The sequence below is a fragment of the Trachemys scripta genome, chromosome 5 (assembly GCF_013100865.1).
Source record: "Trachemys scripta elegans isolate TJP31775 chromosome 5, CAS_Tse_1.0, whole genome shotgun sequence".
Taxonomy (NCBI): Eukaryota; Metazoa; Chordata; order Testudines; family Emydidae; genus Trachemys; species Trachemys scripta.
The window spans coordinates 54,656,419-54,677,176 of NC_048302.1; positions in this window are offsets into that span (position 1 = coordinate 54,656,419).

Genomic DNA, 20,758 nt, shown 5'->3' on the forward strand with positions numbered 1-20,758 from the left:
AATCTTTACTACATTCTTGACTTAGCGATTCTTATTGCTAACAATAAACTTCTTGTCAGGGAGATTTCTCTTCTTTCGATCCTATGAAAGCAAAAAAAATAGACCTAGACCCTGATGACTAAGCTCTTGAGTAGACTCATTCTCCCATAATACATTCTCCACCTGCATCATATCAAGTAATTTTTATTTCCCCTTGGCTGGGTTTTGCGGATACTTATTTCTGAATAATAATCATCAAAATTTACTCTTCCTGCCAAAACAAAGGCACTTGAACAAGGGATGCTAAATTCAAGGTACTCCTCACAAAGCTCCATGTCAGCAATCCAGTGGAGAGAGGAAAGAACCAGACACAAAGCTGATACAGCTCCAAGGCACAGATTCATTCACTCACCATCTTTTAGTTCTTTTTCCCACACTGTGCCATTGCATTTTCAAAATGTTGTTAATATTAAAGCAACTTTTTAAAAGTTAAAATACTAAAATGATTGTTGTAAAATGATGGTTTTAAGGATTATATCTGCTATAAAAAGGGTAATGTGGAAATGGAATTATTGATTGCTATTTCAGTAGAGAATTAACTTTATTCGTGCAAAACAAGTTCTTACAGAAAAAGACTGTTGACCTTTTTTAAATTAAAAAAACCCTTAATAATTATTCTGCATTTTTATTCATGGGCCAAGCATCAGAATAATTCAGGAGAGAAGCCTTGCATCTCCATACAGCATATTAGAGTCTGCCATCCTCTTACTTTATGTTTTTTCCTTCTATTATCTTCCTCTCTCTCCCCACCTGCAATACCCTCATGTTTCCAGACCCTGCTTATTTTCAATCCATTGCCCGCTTCACTGGATGACGTGCCAAAAGGCTTTCTCGTCTCACTTTTCTCAACAAAAGGGGATGCTCTCCTGGGGTCGTATAAGCACAACTGCAAATGGGGACACTTCAGGAAATAATAAAGCTCATGAGTTAAGTGATCCCAGATTCAGAGGGAAGTGAGTCTCAACTGCAGGGTGAGAGGACAGGCCAATACTATGGTAGCTTAATTCCAGCAGATGTGCTAGTTATTCTGGGTGCATATTCATCCTTGTGAACCATTTTCATTTTCCTGATACTGCCTTTCTGATGTTCTCAATTGCAATTTACTTTCAGAATCCACCATGTGTCATGTTGCCTTCTTTAGACTCCATGCGGGGTTTACCTTCTAACCTTCTTTCTAATCTCATTACTTTCTAGGATTCAGTAGTCTAATTTATAAGATGTTCTATTTTTGGACTGGACTAGTTACCTGGTCCAGTCTGTGGCCTCTGTGGGGAAAAAACCCTTGTACAAAAGGAATTTTTGAAATAATCCTATTTACACATTTTAAATGACTGCAGCTTTCCTGTCTCCAATAATACTCCCCAAAACTCACACAGTTACTGCAGTCTGTGGGTTTGGACTCTATCCTTTCCCAAGTATGTAGGTGTTCATGTTGAGTCTCATACCATAATTATTTGATTTTATTCAGAGTTAAATCTCAGAGTGCTCACCTTAGCCAATTAGCACTTTGTGACAGAAAGCTGTTCTAATGACTCTTTACTGAACAGATTTTTAAAGACCTTAAAGAAATGCAAGCAATACATAAGCAACTAAACATTCAAATTGGCTTCAGTCCTCTAAGAAAAATATTTTTCTACTAAAGAAAATATAAAACAAGTTTGTAGCAAAGATGAGTTTGACATACAGAATTTTGATCTTGATCACAAAGAATATTTAAGCAATTATAAAGAATAGTTTAGCATGCAACTGAGCTGATGTAGGAAGTGTTAGGTGTCTGTACTAGTATTTCAGATCTAAACATTTTCTGTAGCCTTTTCTCTGTTAACTGCTTTCCAATAGAAATAACACACACTAGTGAATAAAACATCATTTGAGTCCATTATAAATACTGAGCTCCTTTTGCACAATCAGGTTTTTCTAGACACATACAATGTACTTTATGTACCCCTGTAATGTCTAGCCCATGTCACAAGACACTTACAGAAATTACCAGGTTTTCTGTCTTCAGGGGAACAATATACCCACACCTTGACTGATACAACTCAGGATCAGTTCCTTTATAACATCACAGCACTAAGGGTACGTCTTCACTACCCACCGGATCGGCGGGTAGTAATCGATCTATTGGGGATCGATTTATCGTGTCTTGTCTAGATGCGATAAATCGATCCGCGAACGTGCTCCCCGTCTACTCCGGAACTCCACCAGAACAAGAGGCGGAAGCAGAATCGACAGGGGAGCTGCGGCCGTCGATCCTGCACCGTGAGGACCCAAGGTAAATCGATCTAAGATACATCGACTTCAGCTACGCTATTCTCGTAGCTGAAGTTGCATATCTTAGATTGATCCCCCCCCAGTAGAGACCAGCCCTAAGATGTAGTGAAAATTATTATAAGTTTATGATCAAAGATAAAGATTTAAGAGATTGTGTGTAAGGATAATGGAAAAAGAAATGCTTACATATAAAACTAAATATATAACATGTTTCTTAGAGTCTAAACTTAACTTTAATGGCTACAATCTTTGTCTAAAGTAGGTTCTCACCTAAAGCAATCTCTCAGCATCGCCAACCGATATGGCTAGGGCACCTCCTCCTGGTTGCTCTGTGGATTAGCTCTTTCCAGATCTGATACCCCTTCTGCTGCTCATTCATATGCCTTGTTGTCTCTCTCTCTCTCTCTGCGACTCAGGGTGCTCTCTTCCTGGCTTGGTCCTCTGGTCAGGTCACGACAGTCCTCCCCTTCCAAGGTATCATAGTCTCTCCATACTCACTGTCTCTGGCAGTCTTCCCATCCACTGTCCGGAGTGTGCCACTTTCCCACTGGCTGGCAGGGGAACCCAAGCCCACCCTCTACTCCGAGTTCCAACTCAGGGACCCTCTAACCAGCAGCTGAGAACTACACCGTATTGAACATTGCTGCTGTTTCCCTGAGCCTTTTCCTACACCCTCTTGGGTAGATCTCCCTCTCCAGGAAGCAACTATAGGCTCCCACACTGCAGCCCCTTGCTGCTGCCAGCTTCCTGGTTTTATACTAGCCAAATCTGTACCTTCTCAGCTGGGCTCAATCTTCATTTAGGGGATTAGTTAGGCCACCTAATTCCCCTCAACTGTAGCCTATCTAGTTGATTGGCCCCTAAGCCTTATTAACTCCTTCTAGGCTAGTATGATGAACACCCCATCACAAATACATATGCACATTTTTTTACATATTTTCCAAACATACATCACATAATGATTGGGAGGATCAGTGTGATCCTCACTTTCATTTAAGATCTCACATGACATTCATGGTAGATAAATACTCTGACAGCAATATGTCGGATGTACTGAGTTTGTCAGGCCTGTTGGGAACTACTGTACAGAACAGTGAACCCTTTGCCAGTTGGCACTGATGCATTCTTAGGGTCACATACCAGAATACAAATAAATAATTTGTGCAAGCCACTTTAGTATATCTGTCACATACCCCAATGAAGCACAGTCTTGTTCAGTATCCTTAAGAATGAGCATCTATAAAGAATCCTAAAGCATATTACAATTTCATATTTTCAAAGATAGGGTCTTTGCCTGAAAGTCAATCAGACTGAGTCAGAGACTCCTATGTCACTGAATCATTTTTGAAAATATTATTCCAAGTGTCCCATAGGAATCTGTCCTGGGTCTGGTACTATTCAAGTATTTTCATTAATGACTTGAATGGAGAATATGCTTATAACATTTGCAGATGACACCAAGCTGGGATGGGTTGTTAGCACTGTGGAGGACAGAATTAGAATTCAAAATGAACTTGACAAATTGGAGTACTGGTTTGAAATCAACAAGATTAAATTCAACATAGACAAGTGAAAAGTACTTCACTTAGAAGGAAAAATCAAATGGGGAACGTACAATGACAAAATGGGGAACGACTGGTTAGGTGGCAGAATTGCTGAAAATGATCTGGGGATTTACAGTGGATCACAAATTCAATATAAGTCAACGATGTGATGCAGTTGCAAAAAAGGCTAATATCATCCTGGGGTGTATTAACTGGAGTGTCCTATGTAAGACCTGGGAGGTAATTGTCCCTCTCTAGTTGGCAATGGTGGGCCTCAACTGCAGTACAGTGTCCAATTCTAAGACAAATGTGGACAAACTGGAGAGAGTCTAGCGGAGAGGAACAAAAATGATAAAAGGTTTAGAAAATCTGACCCAAGAGAAAACTTTTAAAAAACTGGGTATGTTTAGTCTTGAGAAAAGAACACTGTCCAGAGACCTGATCAGTCTTCAAATACGTTAAGGGCTATGATCAATTGTTCTCCATGTCCACTGAAGATAGAACAACATGCAATGGATTTAATCTGTAACAAAAAGGTTAGATATTAGGAAAAAATTCTAAACTGTCAGGGTAGTTAAGCTCTGGAATAGGCTACCAAGAGAGGTTGTGGAATCCCCAACATTCGAGTTTAAGAATAGATTGGACAAACACGTGTCAGGGATGATGTAGGTTTACTTGATCCTGCCTCAGCACAGGGAGCTGGACCTGATGACTTCTCAAGGTCTCTTCCAGCCCTACATTTCTATGATCACTGTATTGAAGATGATTTTGTTCTCATATCTCCTCTTTGCCAGTTTACATACCCATTTTCTCACTATACCCTCCCACTATCATCTTCAATATCTGCACCAGCAGCAGACACATTCAAGCCATCTTAGAACAAACACCCCACAAGCATGATTTCACCTTTTATTTCTTTCCATGTGACATTCAGCCAGCTTACCGGTGCCTAAGTCTTCATTTCATGAGCCTATAATTGTTCTTCTGATCTTTTCAAGGTAGTTGAGAATTTTCTTACTAAATTTTTTTTTTTTTGGAAAATGTCAATTCATCAGGACCAAAGCTGTTCATGGGAAAAGGTCTGCTTCAATTAATTTCTCATTTGAAAAAAAAAAATCAGAAAAATTTTTTTTTTGAAATTATCAAACATCCTATTTTGCAAATGTCAAAACGAGAAATTCTTTTTTTTTAGTTCAAAATGACTTTTTTCATTTTGAAATTTAAACTAAGAGTAAAAAAATTTAAAACATCAAAATCAAAATGAAACATTGTGATTGACTGAATCTGAGTTGGGGTTTTTTTTTGTTTATTTTTGGTTGGTTGGTTTGGTATTTGGTTTTTTAGTTTGTTGGTTTGAAATAATTTAAGATTTCAACTTGTTATCTTGATCCAGGAATGGAAAATTTTTCAAAAATCTCAAAAATTTTCCAAAGATGGGGAAACAGTTTTCCACGTAGCTCTGTGATCTTCTTGCATCACATGCTTATGTTATTTTTATTACCCATGCAATAGGGAAAACTACTAATTGTTAAGACTAGTAAAGGAATGCTCATTTAGCCTTTTGAATTCCATAAGAGATTTTCAAAATGATTTGTGTGGAGATTCCACTGACAAATCTCATCGGGATTAATGGGACCTGAAAACTGACTCCCTACATGCTATCCTGAAAATTTACCTGTAAGTGTCTTTAGCCACTAAACAAAATATAGAATTTTGAAAAGAACAAAAAAGCTTGGCCCATTATCAATAGACTGCTTCCATAGTATTCAGCACGCCACTTCTGGTACCATATTCTCCTGGCACAGACAATAAAAAGAACAAAAGCTGCAAAACTTAAATCCATTGTCCTGACCAAGATGTAAGAGGGTTTAAAACTGGAAGTAGAACAGAGATAACACAATCACTTTTTATAACTTTAAAATTGTATCACTTGACCCATAAAGAAAAAACAGGAAGATCAAGGTTTTCAGTGTTGCTGTCATAAAGATAGTTTAACTAGTAAATGTTCTGACCTCTTTGAATGTATGTCCTTTTTGTCAATTTCACTTTGGTATAATGAGTTTAATATCAATTTTCCCCCTATAAACCTGCAAAGGTCTCTGAGGCTGGGACTGTTTACATTACAACTTGTTTGCTTTTTTAAATATCGATAAAACATGGGTAAATACTCTTGTGTAATTTATAGCCAAAAGTCCTGTCCCCAGGAATGTTTATGCTGAGTATGCTATTAAAGGGGTTAATCTTTCATATAAGGAGCATGATTATAACTCATATTTCACTGGAAGGGAAATGTATGGTTTAACTTTATGGAAGCAAAAAAACAGAAAGCTGACACTGGAGTTGAGAAAAGTTAAAAAATGTGAACTGCAACATGACTTTATTGCAAAGCAAACAATAGAAAGGCCTCAGAGGGATAAAAATGGCATTATTGAAGGAAATACTGGATACCTTTCCAATGAACTAAGGCATATTAAAATGTATATATTAAAAACACATCACTGTTGGAAAATTTCAGAACGTTGAAAGTTAATGATGGAAAACTTAGGGTTTTTTTTTTTAATTAATACCAAACACCACTGGCTAGAATAGTAGTGAAAACAACAAGGGTCAGATGTGAAGAGCATTTCAATAGCATTTAAAACTGCATGTGGCATTCATTCCCACTTCTTAAAATACACTGTAAAGTTCTCAACAGTTAGTAGATTTTTAGAGACACCTAGAACAGTTTTGTAAACTGATTTACTGAAGGAGGATGTTGTTGCAAAAGGAAAAAAATAGTAACTATAATAGCAACAATAATAATATATAGTGCTTTTCAGCTATAGATCTCAAAGTGCTTTATAATTATCCCCATTTTATAGATGGGGAAACTGGGGCATAGAACAGTGGAGAGACTTAAGAACAGAAATTTGCAATCAAAGATTTTCTGAATTCATTTGCTTCTTCAGCTGATGGTGTTTATTCTCTATTACTGTTGCAGATGTTGAGTTTCTTTACTTTACATAGGATAAAATTTTGCAGTGACTCAGTTGACAGTCTGGAAGCCATTCTTTTCTAACTTCTTTCTTCTCCTGATAAAATGCAGAATGAGAAGCAAGTCGGACCATTAGATAAGATCAGCCAAAGTTGCCAGAAAGACACTACCAAAAATTGTTTTGAAGTGCCAAGCTCTTTTCCCCAGTTCTTTTCAGGAAGTCTCTTTTTGCCTCAGAAAAGGATCTGACACACATCTCAAGCTAGAAGTAGTCAGAAAATGTTATTTCCCCCGCCAGGAAATTTTGGTTTTTCATCAAAAAAGTGAAAACCAGTGTTTTGATGAACATCAACATTTTCTGCAAAAAGCAGCCACTTTTTGAGAAAATAAATTGTTTTGTTGAAAACCAAAAAATAAAATTGATACAAAATTTAAACTAGCCCTACTCAGAGTTCTTTACTCACTGTCTTTGCAAAATAAAAAGTAAAATCAATTCACCTTTATTGAAGGTCTGAATATTTCACCTGGAAGTATTGGATTAGTAACTGCTTTCGATATCTTGGCATACATAACAATTGTCTCTTTTTGCTCCCTTAATGTGACTGAAATGATAACTCTTTATTTCTGCTGCTTTTGGAAGTTACCTTAAAAGAAGGATTTTATTGCTTGAAGAAGGATCAAAAGAAAAGAGACCATAAGAAAGAAGGTTGTACTTCAAATATTCAATTATTAATAAGAATTTGTAAATGATTTATAATTAAACTGTAGGCATTACTTAGAGATATAGGTTGTATTAGCAACTGCAGAAACACTCTTTGATTGGCTTGCAGCATTCATGTACAGCTTACTGATTTTTGATCTGGAGTTCACCAGTTGCTCAAGACAGCTGAAAATGATCATAGTTTTTTCAAAGGACATTAACTCATCATTGACAATGGAAAGATTCAAAACAGTAATTGTATATAAACTTTAAAAAAATAGACTAAAGAAATTAGATCAGTGTTGGAGATGGAAGAAAAATTATTCATAAATACTTGGATAAATTAGAAATCAAAATTTCAATTAGTCGTATCTACCCCCATTTTGTATTCACTTCTCATGAATCTTCAGACAAACAAAGTTTTGTTCATGTCACTGTTAGCAGAAAATGAATGTCAGGCCCATAGCTAAAAGCTGTATGTGATTAAACTAAATTAATTTAATGTGAAAGTAGCATAACAACCATCTCAACTAAGGTCCATAAACTAAACAAAGGAGCCATGTAACAGCAACAGCAGAAGTAGCATAGTTCAGGCATCATGGCTGTTATTATTAAAGTTGCCCGACACTTTCCATTATAAGACCCTGTTTTCAGTTGCTTATAACTTTGCCAAATTTTAACTTAAGGCAAACACCAGACATCAAAAATTTCAGCCAAAACGGTTCCGTTGTTTCCAGGAATAAGGCTAGGGGGGAAAAACTACACTGTGTTAAAAAATTCTGACTACTTTTACTTTCAGAAACCCCATGTTTTGGAACAAGGGCTTGAAATTTCATAGGGGATGATCTTGATGCCAGGGATGTGCCTTTTTGCCATCCCCAGGAAAATCCACCCAAACTTGGTCAAGATATAAGCCTTTGAAGAAGTCAGAATTCACACATGCTCAGTAGAAACTTTTAGCACAAAGCTCTAACATTTCCCAGAGATTACATCCAACATTGGGCATGCTCCAGCTCATGGATGAGCAGAAATTTCCCTGCAAAAGCAGTTCTAGAGTGCTGTGGGCCTGGCCAATGCTGGGCACTGGAACAGAGAACAGGGATCCTGTCTTTCTGGTGCTCGCAGTGATGCCCCTGCTAGGCCCAAGTAGTGTGGAGAAAGTAATTATCTGATTCAACTGAAGAAGGGAAAAGAGCTGAGCCCTGGGGTGGAGGAATAGATTGGGGCAAGGAGTCTGGGCTGGGAGAGTGAGAAGCTGGTATGGGGAGAGGGAATCTGGGACTAGTGTTGGGATGGTGCAGACACTGAGACCTGGAGCTGGGGGCAGAGACTGGGAAATCAGAGGGGTTGTGGGAAAGAAGTGGGAGGTGAGAAGAGACAGATTTGACAGGGAGTCACAGTGCAATCAGAGAACTGGAACTGGCTAGGCAAAGTGATTGGGAATGGGAGTGAGGAAGGTGACCAGGATGTGAGGGACAAGGAGACTGAAACTGGAATGAGAAGCCTGAGAGGTGGAGATTGGGACTAGCTGGGTGAGCAGAAGGGGACTGGGATGATTTGCTAACTTTTGAGTGGCTTGATTTTGAAACCTTAACAATGGGTCGGGAGTGGGGGGAGACAAGACTGGAACAAGGGCAGGGTGGAGGGGAAGAGGCAGAATAGAGCAAGCTTGGGGGAAGTGGGCAGAAGTGTCTATGCCTACTAGAACACACTACCCTGCAGAGCCTGGTATGGAACCCAGAATTCCTGGATCTCGTCATTCCTCCACTGTCAGCAACCATCTGTGAAACCCATTGGCAAAACATCCCATCCCTCTCTAGTGTTAGTCCATGTAGGGGGTGATAACCTACTACTACTGCTGTCAGTTACTCCCTTAGCTCAAGTGGCAGGGATCTGTGCAGTGTACCTAAAGATTTCAAACTTCCTGATGACCCATCTCAGTTGTCAATATGATTCTACATGATGGAATTTCTGTTTTCTCAGTTTGCTGTTTAAAAAAAAAAAATCTAGGAAATTACACACAAGACCATTGTTAAATTTGAAACAAAAATCAAGCCACTCAAAAGTTAGGAAATACTATTTTTTTCTTAATTCAACTCTAATTCTGGTATGTGATCATATAATTAAAGACTTATAATGCATACACAGGGGAGCTGAATTAAGGTTGTACAGGCAATCTTAATTCTAGAATTTCCTAACTTTTTGTGGCTTAACTTTGAAACCTTAATAATATTCTTTTAAAGTGATCCTTTTGTGTGTAATTATATGTATAGAGTTCTGAAAGCCCTTGATTCTCCCAAAACTGATTCCTCCTTAATAATCACATCAACATAGATTGGCCTGTTAAACACAGCAAACTACAAATGCTCAAGGGAATACAGATAGATTTCCCACTACTGATCATATGAGCTCTAAAATATTTAGGATGACAAATACATACAATGAATAATGTGGCCACTTCCATCCCCTCACCATCTGCAAATCTTATATGTAAGGTTTTGTAGATAATAAATACACATACGTATAAAGATGCAGATGGATACAACTGTTGTTTATATCATATAATCAAATGAAACCAAACAAAAAAGGTAGTTCTGATATATGTGCCCATTCCTGAGGGCTGAGAGTAGTACTATCTATGAGTCTATGCTTACACACACACCTGTTAACTAATTGAAGGCAAAAGGCAGTCTGGTTCTGCATTGAAATAAGGCGGTCACCGACACATTCTCTACTGTGAGCAGCTTAGTCCTCTAGATTATCCTCCTCCATGTTCTTTTCTTTCCTACCACAACCTTCATATTTCTCTTTCTGTTTCCCCTCAGGAGTAACTGGTACTGTGATTGCATCATTTTCATCTTGTTCCTCAGAAGAAAAATCATGACATATGTCATCCACAGACATTTGTGGATCTATTGACCTCACCTCCGTGATCCCGCAATTAGACAATAACCAGTGTGTCACATCCTATGTATTCAAAAGTATCCCTCATTTACCTCAGTTCCTGGTTGAGGAGTTAAGTGGCAGCACTTCAGGGATTGGGTCTTCCTGTATGTTTGTACAACTGTGCATATGTTTGGCCCTTAGTTCCACCTCATAGAGACTGCTCTCCAATTATTCCATTTGGGGGACAGTTTATGAGCACATGCACACACACAGGGACCACCTGAGGAGCAAATCTTGCGGATGCTCAGGGCCATCTGCAAAGAGGGCTTCTGCCTTCACACCGGCTCAGTCTCTGGCAGCCCACACACACACACACACAAAATATAGCAGTCCAGCTGCAGCAGACTCATGCCTGGTACAGCTTCTGCAGTCAATGTCTGTTCCTGTGACCACTTTAAGAGAGCTCCCTACTACAAAGGAAAGGCCATGAAAGTGTATTACAGCTTCTGTGTGGATAAAGAGGGTCCAAAAGAAGGTGTGGCCCCCATTCCATATAGGAAAGTGTGTCTTCCATGAGGGATGAGCTATGATCAGGCCCACTGATAAGGATTCATCCATAAGCATCACTTTAAAAATATTTCCTTGTAGGCAAAAATCTTATTTTCCCTAACAAGAGTTAGTGAGTAATCTTTGCTTTTTACAGCACTTTTCTTCCCCAGCAGTTTGCGATAATAAAAACATGAGTGATTTGAGCCCTAACACTTTCAGGCACCAACAACTTAATTATTTAACGATTCCTGGACTGCTGATATTTCCAGCCTGTGGACGTAGTTACAAGTTTCAACCTTGGGAGTTGTATTACTGAAAAAAGATTATTAAATAATGAAATATAGGCTTCGAAAAGCCTCTGAGATGTTTACCTTCAGGAATAAGACCAGCATTAAGAGATTTCTAATAAAATATTGAATGAATTAAGGGACTTCCTTTTTCTGTATGCTGAGGTTACATTTAAATCCCCTTGCTGCATAGCAGCCTTAGGCAACACAACCTTACTTGACGTTCTGTTGCCTTGAAAAGGATGAAGAAGTCAGGCTTCGCTGCATGAAAGACAGACAGGACTCTTCCTTCCACTCCTGACTTTTTCCTCTAGGCTCCCTGGTTGAGTAAGGGTATGGTGATTGAACTGAAAACCCTGGAAAGAATTTGCCTGACTTTCATTGCTTTTAGTGTCTGTGTGTTTTCTTGCATTGAAGCTGCAGTAGAGTTAACTTTTGTTTGTGCAGCCTGTGCCGGAAACAGCCTAAAGCTGGGTCAGGCCAGGCAGGTCTTTGTAAGAGCAAAAGGTCCTGACCACCAGTGGGCACAAAGAGAGACTAGAGGCCTTGGGGGTCATTGGCTAATTTGAACAACATTGGGGGAAGTCAGAAAAAAAAAATGCTGCAAAGCTGAGCATGAGAACATATGAGAGCTGGTCAAACAGTACATGGGGGGGAGGGGAGGAATTCTTCAAACATTTTTATAGAATTTGCTTTTTAATTTTCCTTTGAAATTTCAACCTTTTTGAAGTTTTCCAATGACAGAAAGACATAAGAAACATGTGATCTGACTCTGTGATCCCCTAGCACTACCACACAGATCCTTTAACCAGCTGACTTCATCAAATCATGATTCAAATGTCCAAGCCCTGAAGGATGCTGACTTCTAACATCTTGTTGCCACGTAAGCTTCTGTTGGTCCTCCAAAGCCACTCTCTTCCAAGCAGGGGCTGCCAGCATCTGCCTTTGGAATTACCTCAGATCCCCTTGATAGTCATCTAAGACCTAAGGCAGGCACTGGCTGATGTAGCTGTGTGATGAGACAAAAAGCCATTTCCCACGCTGGGATGATATGTCAGCAAATTACAGCATCTCATAAGAGGGGAGGATAAAGTAACAGTTCTTCTTGGTCTATCTAGCTGTAGGAGAGCTGCTCTGGGCCAGGCCTGCTCAGACTTACACGAAGAGATGGAGAAATAATACAAAAACCCACTCAACTATTTTGGTGTAGAAAAATGCCAAGTCCTGAGTGCTGTTCTTTGTGGGCCATATTCTTGGTTCTGAACGAGTATTTGGATACCCATGAAAAGGTTCACCAATCCCAAGAGTTACACAAATGTTAGTGGAATTAATATTTTCCTGAAAGTTCTTATTGGAATGTGTTACTGCTACTTTTATTCACCATTCTCTTATTTTGAAACATTCAGTCATCCACCAGCAAGCAGAAAAAATAATAAGGGCTGCACTGTGCCTTGGTCTTACCAGAGCAGGGAAGTAAGACCCCCAAGACACATTGCTCAGCCTAACTAGATCTGGTGGGAAACACAAGACCCGCTCCCTAAATACTTCCCACTTCAAGCAACAGGAAGGAAGGATGCAGAGAGAGCAGAGACATGACTCTGCCTCATCACACCACACACACTCTTGTCAGAGTACAGGAAGGGAAGTAAACTGCATCCTTTCAAAGCCTGCAGTAACTTACTGTGCACACACACATATACACACACATGTGCTTCCCAAAGGAACAAGATGGAAGCAAAGGAGGAGTTATGTGGAAAGAAGAGTGAATAACCGATGAGGAGAGAGAACAGGTTTATTAATACAAATAAATAATAGCAAATTTGAACTAACAGCAACACAATCTTCGTTGCAGAGAGACAACTTCTGCCCTCAGATAGGCATATGTAACTCCTGTGAGGTCAATCCATACTATGTCAAAGGGCAGAATTTGCTCCATCATATCTTGTCATGTCATGGCATCTCCAGGTATCTTACTACAGATAATTTAGGATCCACTTGGGGAAAGTGAATACTCAAAGTGGGGTCACCTAGGAAAGATGTCATGGTTACTGGGCAAGCTACATCTTAGACCCTTTTTTGTGCCTCTCCAATGCCCTACGTCAGGTGACAGGCCTAGTTTCCTGCACCTTGCTCTGGGTGGAACCATGCAGTCCAACCACTCTGAGATTGGGTCTCTGGATGGCAGCCCTCCTTGCTTCCCAATCATGCTAACCTGACAGGCCCAACTGAGTTTGGTACCTGTAAGTCTTTTTCTCCAGAAGCCTGTGACAGTGGTTTATTAGTGACTCAAAAAACAGCTTCTTCCAAACAATGCATTATTTATTCTTTCACCCAAAGGTACATAGAATGTTAAGCAAAGGTTTAAAACAACAAACAGTCCTATATGCATACTTCCTTTTTCCTACACCTTAATCTTTCCTTGCAAGCATTTGTAAATTCCTCTCAACTCAGCTAACCCCACTTCTCTGAATGGGAGAAGCAGACTGGACTGCTTGCAACATGCTCTCTCTCTCTCACTGTGTAACTCAGTCATGCTGACAACCCAAACTCCTGACATCTTTAGACCAGTATCTTCAAGATTCCCTTTGATCCTGGGTTTTTAATCTGAGAAGAATATACCTCACCAGACTAGCTGAAACTAGGCATTGGGTATTAACCCCAGTTAATGGTTGCCCTCAGGGACTGTTAGTATACCTATCATAGCATCTTATCTTTGTCATTGTTTCAAATCCTGTAGGTTGTTCTTTCAACCTCCTTTGATTTCATATGCATTCAGGCAGGATAATACCACATAGGTAAACCTGAGGGTCCTATGATACTTGTAAAAGGACCGTACATATAACTCACTCATTTTCCACAAAAGATTTTAACTTTGCCTGTTTGATTGAATCATGCTAACCAGTATGTTCAGACTTCATGGATCAACTTGCTCATTCTTACAATATGCTTATTAGCATTGTATTCTTAATTATTTGCTGGTAGTAGCATTCATGCTGTCCTAGCTGTTGTCTAGCCATTCAATAAGGGATCTAAGAGCAACAGACAAGTAGGCAAAGACTGTGGAGAACACATCTCTTCCCACAGGGACCATCTTTTACCCCATACCAACAAAGGCAGGTTGAAAATGTTCCATCAAAACTGTTTTACTATGGAAAAATTGATTTTCGACTAAACAAAAATTTTGGGGGGGGGATGCTTTTCATGGAAAATTTTGAGTTTTCAGGAAAAAAATACAGAAAACCTTTGGTTTTCAGTTTTTCAATGTTAAGTCAAAATTTTCTATGAATTAAAAACTCCATTTTCCAACCAGTTCTAAAAAAGGCCTATGCCTAGGAAGTCTTACTAGCCTGGAATCAAACAAAAACAAACAGGGACCATCAAAGAAGAAAACTCTTCCTCCATTTTGGCTTGAGACAATGACCACCTCTCCCCCTCCAAGCACACCAAACAAACCAAGAAAAGAAATAAAACAAGAGTAAGGATGAAAGCCTCTAAACTTGTTATTGTTTGGAAATAACTGTCATTACTTTGAAAACCAGACTTGTCCCTAAAAAAATGAGAGTTGACTTGTCAGATATCTTGTTCATTTGCTCTCTTTCTGAATCCCTCACCTCCTTGTGCTTTCACTGTAAGAAGTTATTCACATTCCTTGTTTCTGGCTTCAGAAAAGACTCTATTCCCCTGGCATAGTCACTATCAGATTTTGCCTCTTAACTCTTCTCCTAAACTGGGACGTAGATTGCCTGGCATTGGATGTGTAACTTGCTGTAACATCATTAAATCTGCAAAAGCCATTGATCTTAGCCTGAGCCCAATACGCATACTTTTAACAGAAGAGGAGGAAAAGCAGGCTGTGACATTGCTTTCTTTCTCAGACTATCATTGAACAAAAAATTAGGATAGCCATATAGACAGTGAGCAAGATTGTGTCTAGCTTCTGTATGGATTTGCAAGCGGGAAGAGGGTAAAAGGAGCTTTCCTCCATTCTATCCCCAAGCAATGCTGGGCACAATGGCAGTCCTTGTACTCAGAGAGTGCAAGAGCTGCTCTGTTCTAGTCCCACTGCCTACTCTAGCATCTCCACAGGAGGTACAGTGCCTTCTGGAGCTCACGCCAGGCGAGTGCACCTGCATACTGCCCCCAACACAGGACTGTGCTTTACAAGCACAATAAGGCTCAGTTTCTGAGTGGGGTAAAACAATAAAGAGTGAAGGTTTGCCATGAATCACTCAAGTATTATTTGTAGTAGTAATAAGATGAAAATATTTTAAAAGTTTGCCCTTTGATGCATTGGGGGGATGCAGGTTGGTACTGATAAAAATGTATTTTGGGATAGACTAGTCCTTTGTTTTTAATTTTTGTTCTTGTTGTGTTCTTTCTTTGGTGGTTTTGTGGCATAGATGAATGTCCAGTGGGGTCTCAGCTGAGACTCACCATGTCATTTCACGTGTCTTAATTTGACCCATAGGTGACCCAGAAGGGTGTTAAACATCTGACTCCTCAGGAGCTCTGATTGCTTCAAAGTGAGATACGAAGTCGAGTGGACTAAAAGTGCCACTCTGTCTCCTGGGTGTAATGGGAGGTGAGGGAATTTCACTAGGTCAGATCCAGTGGAGCTATGACTGTTTACACCATCTGAGGATCTGGCCCAATAGTTTCCAAAAGTTCACAGGAAGCACCTGAGGTATAAACACCACCTGCACTCAGGCCAGAGCTGGAAGGAAATATATAAGCAAGGATTTGTTTAAATTACAGCTGGCCACAGGATGTGATGTACAACCAAAGAACATTTATTTCTCAAGCATTCCTTCTTTTTATTTCCCTCCCAGAATCATGAGTGATGATCCATGCTGTCTTATCAAGTGTAAATCCACATTGAAAGCTGGAGGTAACATCTGTACACAGAAGATTGAAGTTTCATGATCCCTCTCTTCACACTCAACACCTGGAGAAGGTGTTTTTGTTTAGAAAATAATAGACATTACTATGAAATCCTAGCTTGTTTGACAAATCAGCTTTCATTTATAAGGACATTTGCTTATGCTCTCTCTTTTCTCGTTTTGTTTTTCACCCAAAGATATCACTTGCATTCCCTCTTTCAGAGAGAACAAATTTTCCTTTGAGTAACTGACATCACAGACAAAATGTATGACTTTTTGAATTAGCTTAAAATATGATGGTTAACATTCCGTACTTCAGAACGTTTCTCTCCAAAATTACACACCCAGGAAATAAGTGAACTGCAGACACAATAAAGTAAACAGTCATTTAAAAATAATAAATAACTTGGCCAGACAGTAGAGTTTGTACGTCAGAAGTACAATTGCACAGGATAAAATCTTGCAAAGTGATTTATCTATTGCAGTGGTTCAAATCTTTATGAGAAGAGCATCCAACTAAATCAGGTGGGGTCTTAGAGCTTTTAACCTCATGAGAGATGTATTTTTTCATTTGGTGGAATTTTTCCTGAGCTGTCTCTCTGCATTAGCATGGATTACATCTGTTTTTATTACTAATATCAATGTGTGTGTGGAGAAGGGGTGGAGATGTGAGGTATGGGCTCACTCATAGGCACAGCCCTCTTTGGGGAATAGTGCAGAGTTGGAAGAAGAATTGGAAGCATTGCATCCCTGGGAGCTCTCACACATGTCTCTTATGTGGGTACAACTTGTACAATCCTCTGCCCACCCTGCTGTGCTGGCAGTGCTAGGAGATGGGTGACACAGACATAGCCCAGTCTGTCACTGCCACTTGGTTCTTTGCCAAGTGTCAACAGAGCCAAAGAAGGTTCCAGACCAATGTTCTTGCTTTTAATGTGGGAGGTGCTCAGGGTCCACGTGATGAAGGATATATAAGAAAATAGATTGGTAGCACTGTAAACTGATATCCTAAATTTGTCCTTAGTACTTAAAATGGGGGTTGAAAGTGGTTTCCCAATGTTTTAACATAATCCATTTTGTTAAAATCACCCTCTTGTAACAGTGTTCTAGACTTAGTAGTTATGCCTAACACCATACAAACTCAGTGTGGTGTGATTTAACACAAAGATGGTGGCTGTAGCCAAAATATATTCAGGACATTCAATTCAAACTTTGCCAAAATCCCCCCCCCAAAAAAAAAAGTTAGAAAATTTCATCTCAGTTCAAAAAGACGAAGCAGGAAGTAACCAGCTGTATCCTTCATAACTACAGTCCTTGCATACAATTTTAAAATATGAATTTATGATGACCTTCTTATTACATTTCAAAGGAATGACTGGCTTTTAGAGGTGCTGAGTGAGGCCCAAAGTTTCTTGGAGTGCTGGGAAGCACAGAGGACTAGAAGTCAATGGGCTGCCTTCTTAGAGGATGCAGCATGTACTGATACACTAGGAAACAGTTCCACTGGCCCTTGTGAAAGGGAGTGAGACTATGACCTTACCATCAGCTCATTTTGGAGAGTCTAATGCTGCAGTGGTTACAGGCCTCATGGGTTTCACGCTCATATTGCTCAAGGACTGAAATGGTGCCCAGTTCCTGTGCAGGGGAGAAAGTGAGCAGGCTGCTTGTGCCCTCTTCCTCCACTCATCTCTGCACAGTTTGGCCCAGAGCCTTTAAGCAAAACATCAAGGGTCCAATTCCTTTCATGGAGTAGCAGTCAGTAAGGACTCCTCACGTGACCTGGTGTTGCTCAAATTGAGTAAAGGTAATAAAGGGCTTGATTCTCCACTGCCTTCTACCTTATCATTTATACCTTGCAAAATGGGTGAAAAATGCAAGGACAGGTCAAAAGAGAATCTTCCCAATAAGTCAGCCCAATATAGTACTACTTTTCAAAGAGAATGATTTATCTTTACTCATTTTGTCTTTTAAATAATGCTAGAACAGTGTACATGTGACTGACAATAGCCACAGAGCCAGATTGTGGCTGGCCCTCACATGGTCGTAAGGAGGGGAAAGAGTACAAGGAATCTTCCTCACCTTGCACGATCTGCATAAGGTCCAACCACAATTGTAAACACTGGGCTCAGGAGAGTGCAGATACCACTTTTTCCCTTTGTCCTCAGGGGTTGACTTCACCCCAATAGGAAAAGACGGGACCATGGTGGAGCAGGACCAGTGCATTTGGGGAGAACAGTGGTTATTCTGGACCCGCTGAAGGGCTGCAGCATTTCACATGTTCATGCTGTGTACTGTAGAGGAATTCTTCCTCCTGGAAGCAGAATTTCTCCCTATGCTGTCTAATGGGCAGCACAGTACAGTCCTACCCTGAACAATTTGCACATACTAGCCCATGGATATACACTGGATTAATACTCACCTTTAAAACTAAATGAAACTTTACCCACCTTAGAATATCCCTGTAGTGGGGTGGTAACCCCACTCCCATCCAGAGGGGGCTGTGGCTGGCAAAAGCAGCTTTTAGGCTGAGCTGATTGGGGGAAGTGGCTGTAGCTGGGGCCACGCCCCAAACAGGCTCGGCTGGCCCTATAAAGGCCAGGGCAGCCAGAAGCCTCTCTCTGTACTCAGAGAGAGAGAAGGGCCTGGCTGCAGTAAGCTAGAGACAGCTTACCTGAGTGGAGCAGGGCTGGGGAGCTCCAGCCTGGATAGCCCTAGTCTGCAGCCTAGCGGAAGGCCAAGGGGTACTGAGGGTTGCAGAGGGTAGGCCAAGGCAGAAGGTCCAAACCCCCCTTGCCAGTGATGAGTGGCATGTACTGCAGTCTGCCCCAGGGAGTGGGGGCTAGTTGGTGACTGGCAGTGGCCTAGTGCTGAGGCAAGGTGGGGATAGTGGGTGGGGGTTCCTCTGGGAGGGGAGACCTAGTGTGTGGGTACTGCCAGGGGGCAGCACCCAGAGCAAGGGGTCCTGGGGTCCTGGGAGGGACCCAGGAGCCCGGAAAGGTGGATCACTGGCCTGCAGAGGGCGCTCCAGAGGCTGGAGAGCTAATTCCCTGGATGACCAGCAGGAGATGCCGCAGGGGTGAGTTGGACCTTCTTACAGTCCCCTTTCTATGTGAGGAATCATTTTCTTATTTTCATATAAGATTATATCACCTTTAGAAAAAGAATAGACAATATGTGCTTTAGAAAGCAGTGACAAAATGGCTGTCTTGCATTTTAAGGAAATGACTACTGAAACTCCCTGAGAAGTTTGAGACTTTTCTCCCCTTTGGTGGATCTTGAGATTGTTTTAATTTTAAACAGTGCAAATGTTTTTCCTTTGCTTGCTTTTTATTTATCTTTTTTGGTGGGTTGGGGCTGGGATAGAAATAAAACTACTGTAGGTTTCTTAATAGACAAGCTGTTCCATAAATAAGCTTACTTCCTGCTCTTTTTGGTGTGTGGATCAACTAGAAATAATTGTTCCCAGACTTTCATCCATTGTAGATCTCTGCTCCAATACCTTCCTTTAGCCCAAGCTACAAAGGCCAAGAAATTGGCTTTTGCCCTTGCTGACATGAGATGGAGGATGCCTATAGAGAGGTCTTATTTTGGTAGATAAGGAGTAACCAGAGGACATTAATCAAAGATGACAGTTAAATACAACTATCTCCTGTTATCAGGACAACTGTATGATTCACCCCAAATTGCCAACAAAGAGTCTGCTTTCAGCAAAGGCTGCAGACACATTTAATTATAAATGTAAAAGCAGAGGGCCGGAGTGTGCTTTCATTGCACAAGTTTAAATCAGGAGTGGCTCGACTGAAGAAGCTAACCTGGTGTACTGGCATCAGGACCACATTGCAACTAATCTGGACAGTCTACAAGACTGCATTTATGGTATTTTCACTGTAAGGGCCACATTTTGCTCTGTTGCAGTCATCATGGCTACTCAAGTAAGGCAGGCAGAATTTGACAGTACAAATGCTGAGGCTGCCAAATTACAACCCCTGTTCCTAGAATTTTTAATATCACATATCAAGGGAATTATGTATAATAAAGAGGGCTTTGCTTTAATAATCTCTCATCTCCCCATCTCACCTTCCCCGTGCTTGCAGGCAGCGGGGAAAGATCTTCTGCGTGGCCTCATGAATGACCGTTAATCTCTCAGCCCATCACTGAACCATTAAAAACAGCCTTTCACACAGCATGCGAGGCTGAACTAAAGCACAGATTTTGGTCCAGGCGCCAGCTACTCCCACAGTTTTTTTTGGTTTCCATTTTGTCCAAACATATCCAAGTTCAGAGGGGATCATTTCTGTTCTTCCAATTAAACTATTTACTATTGAACAAAGTCCAAGCAGTGCAAAAGACCACAGGAAACTTCATTACCGATGTCTAAAGTCTTAACATGCTTAGATGAATTCAGTGAAGTACTCATATGACTGAGCACTACTATGTGGATTCTGATTGAGGAAACAAACTGAACTTTTAAACCTCTGTATATAGAGATTAGGGACTTTTTTCTTCCATACTATTAAAATTGCATGTTTGCCCTTGCTCCATTTGGGGAAAGTGGATCTCAGGGAGGATTCACTCCCGAGTTTGCACTGACACCCGTCTGAGGCAATTCTGCTGGGAAGGGCAGC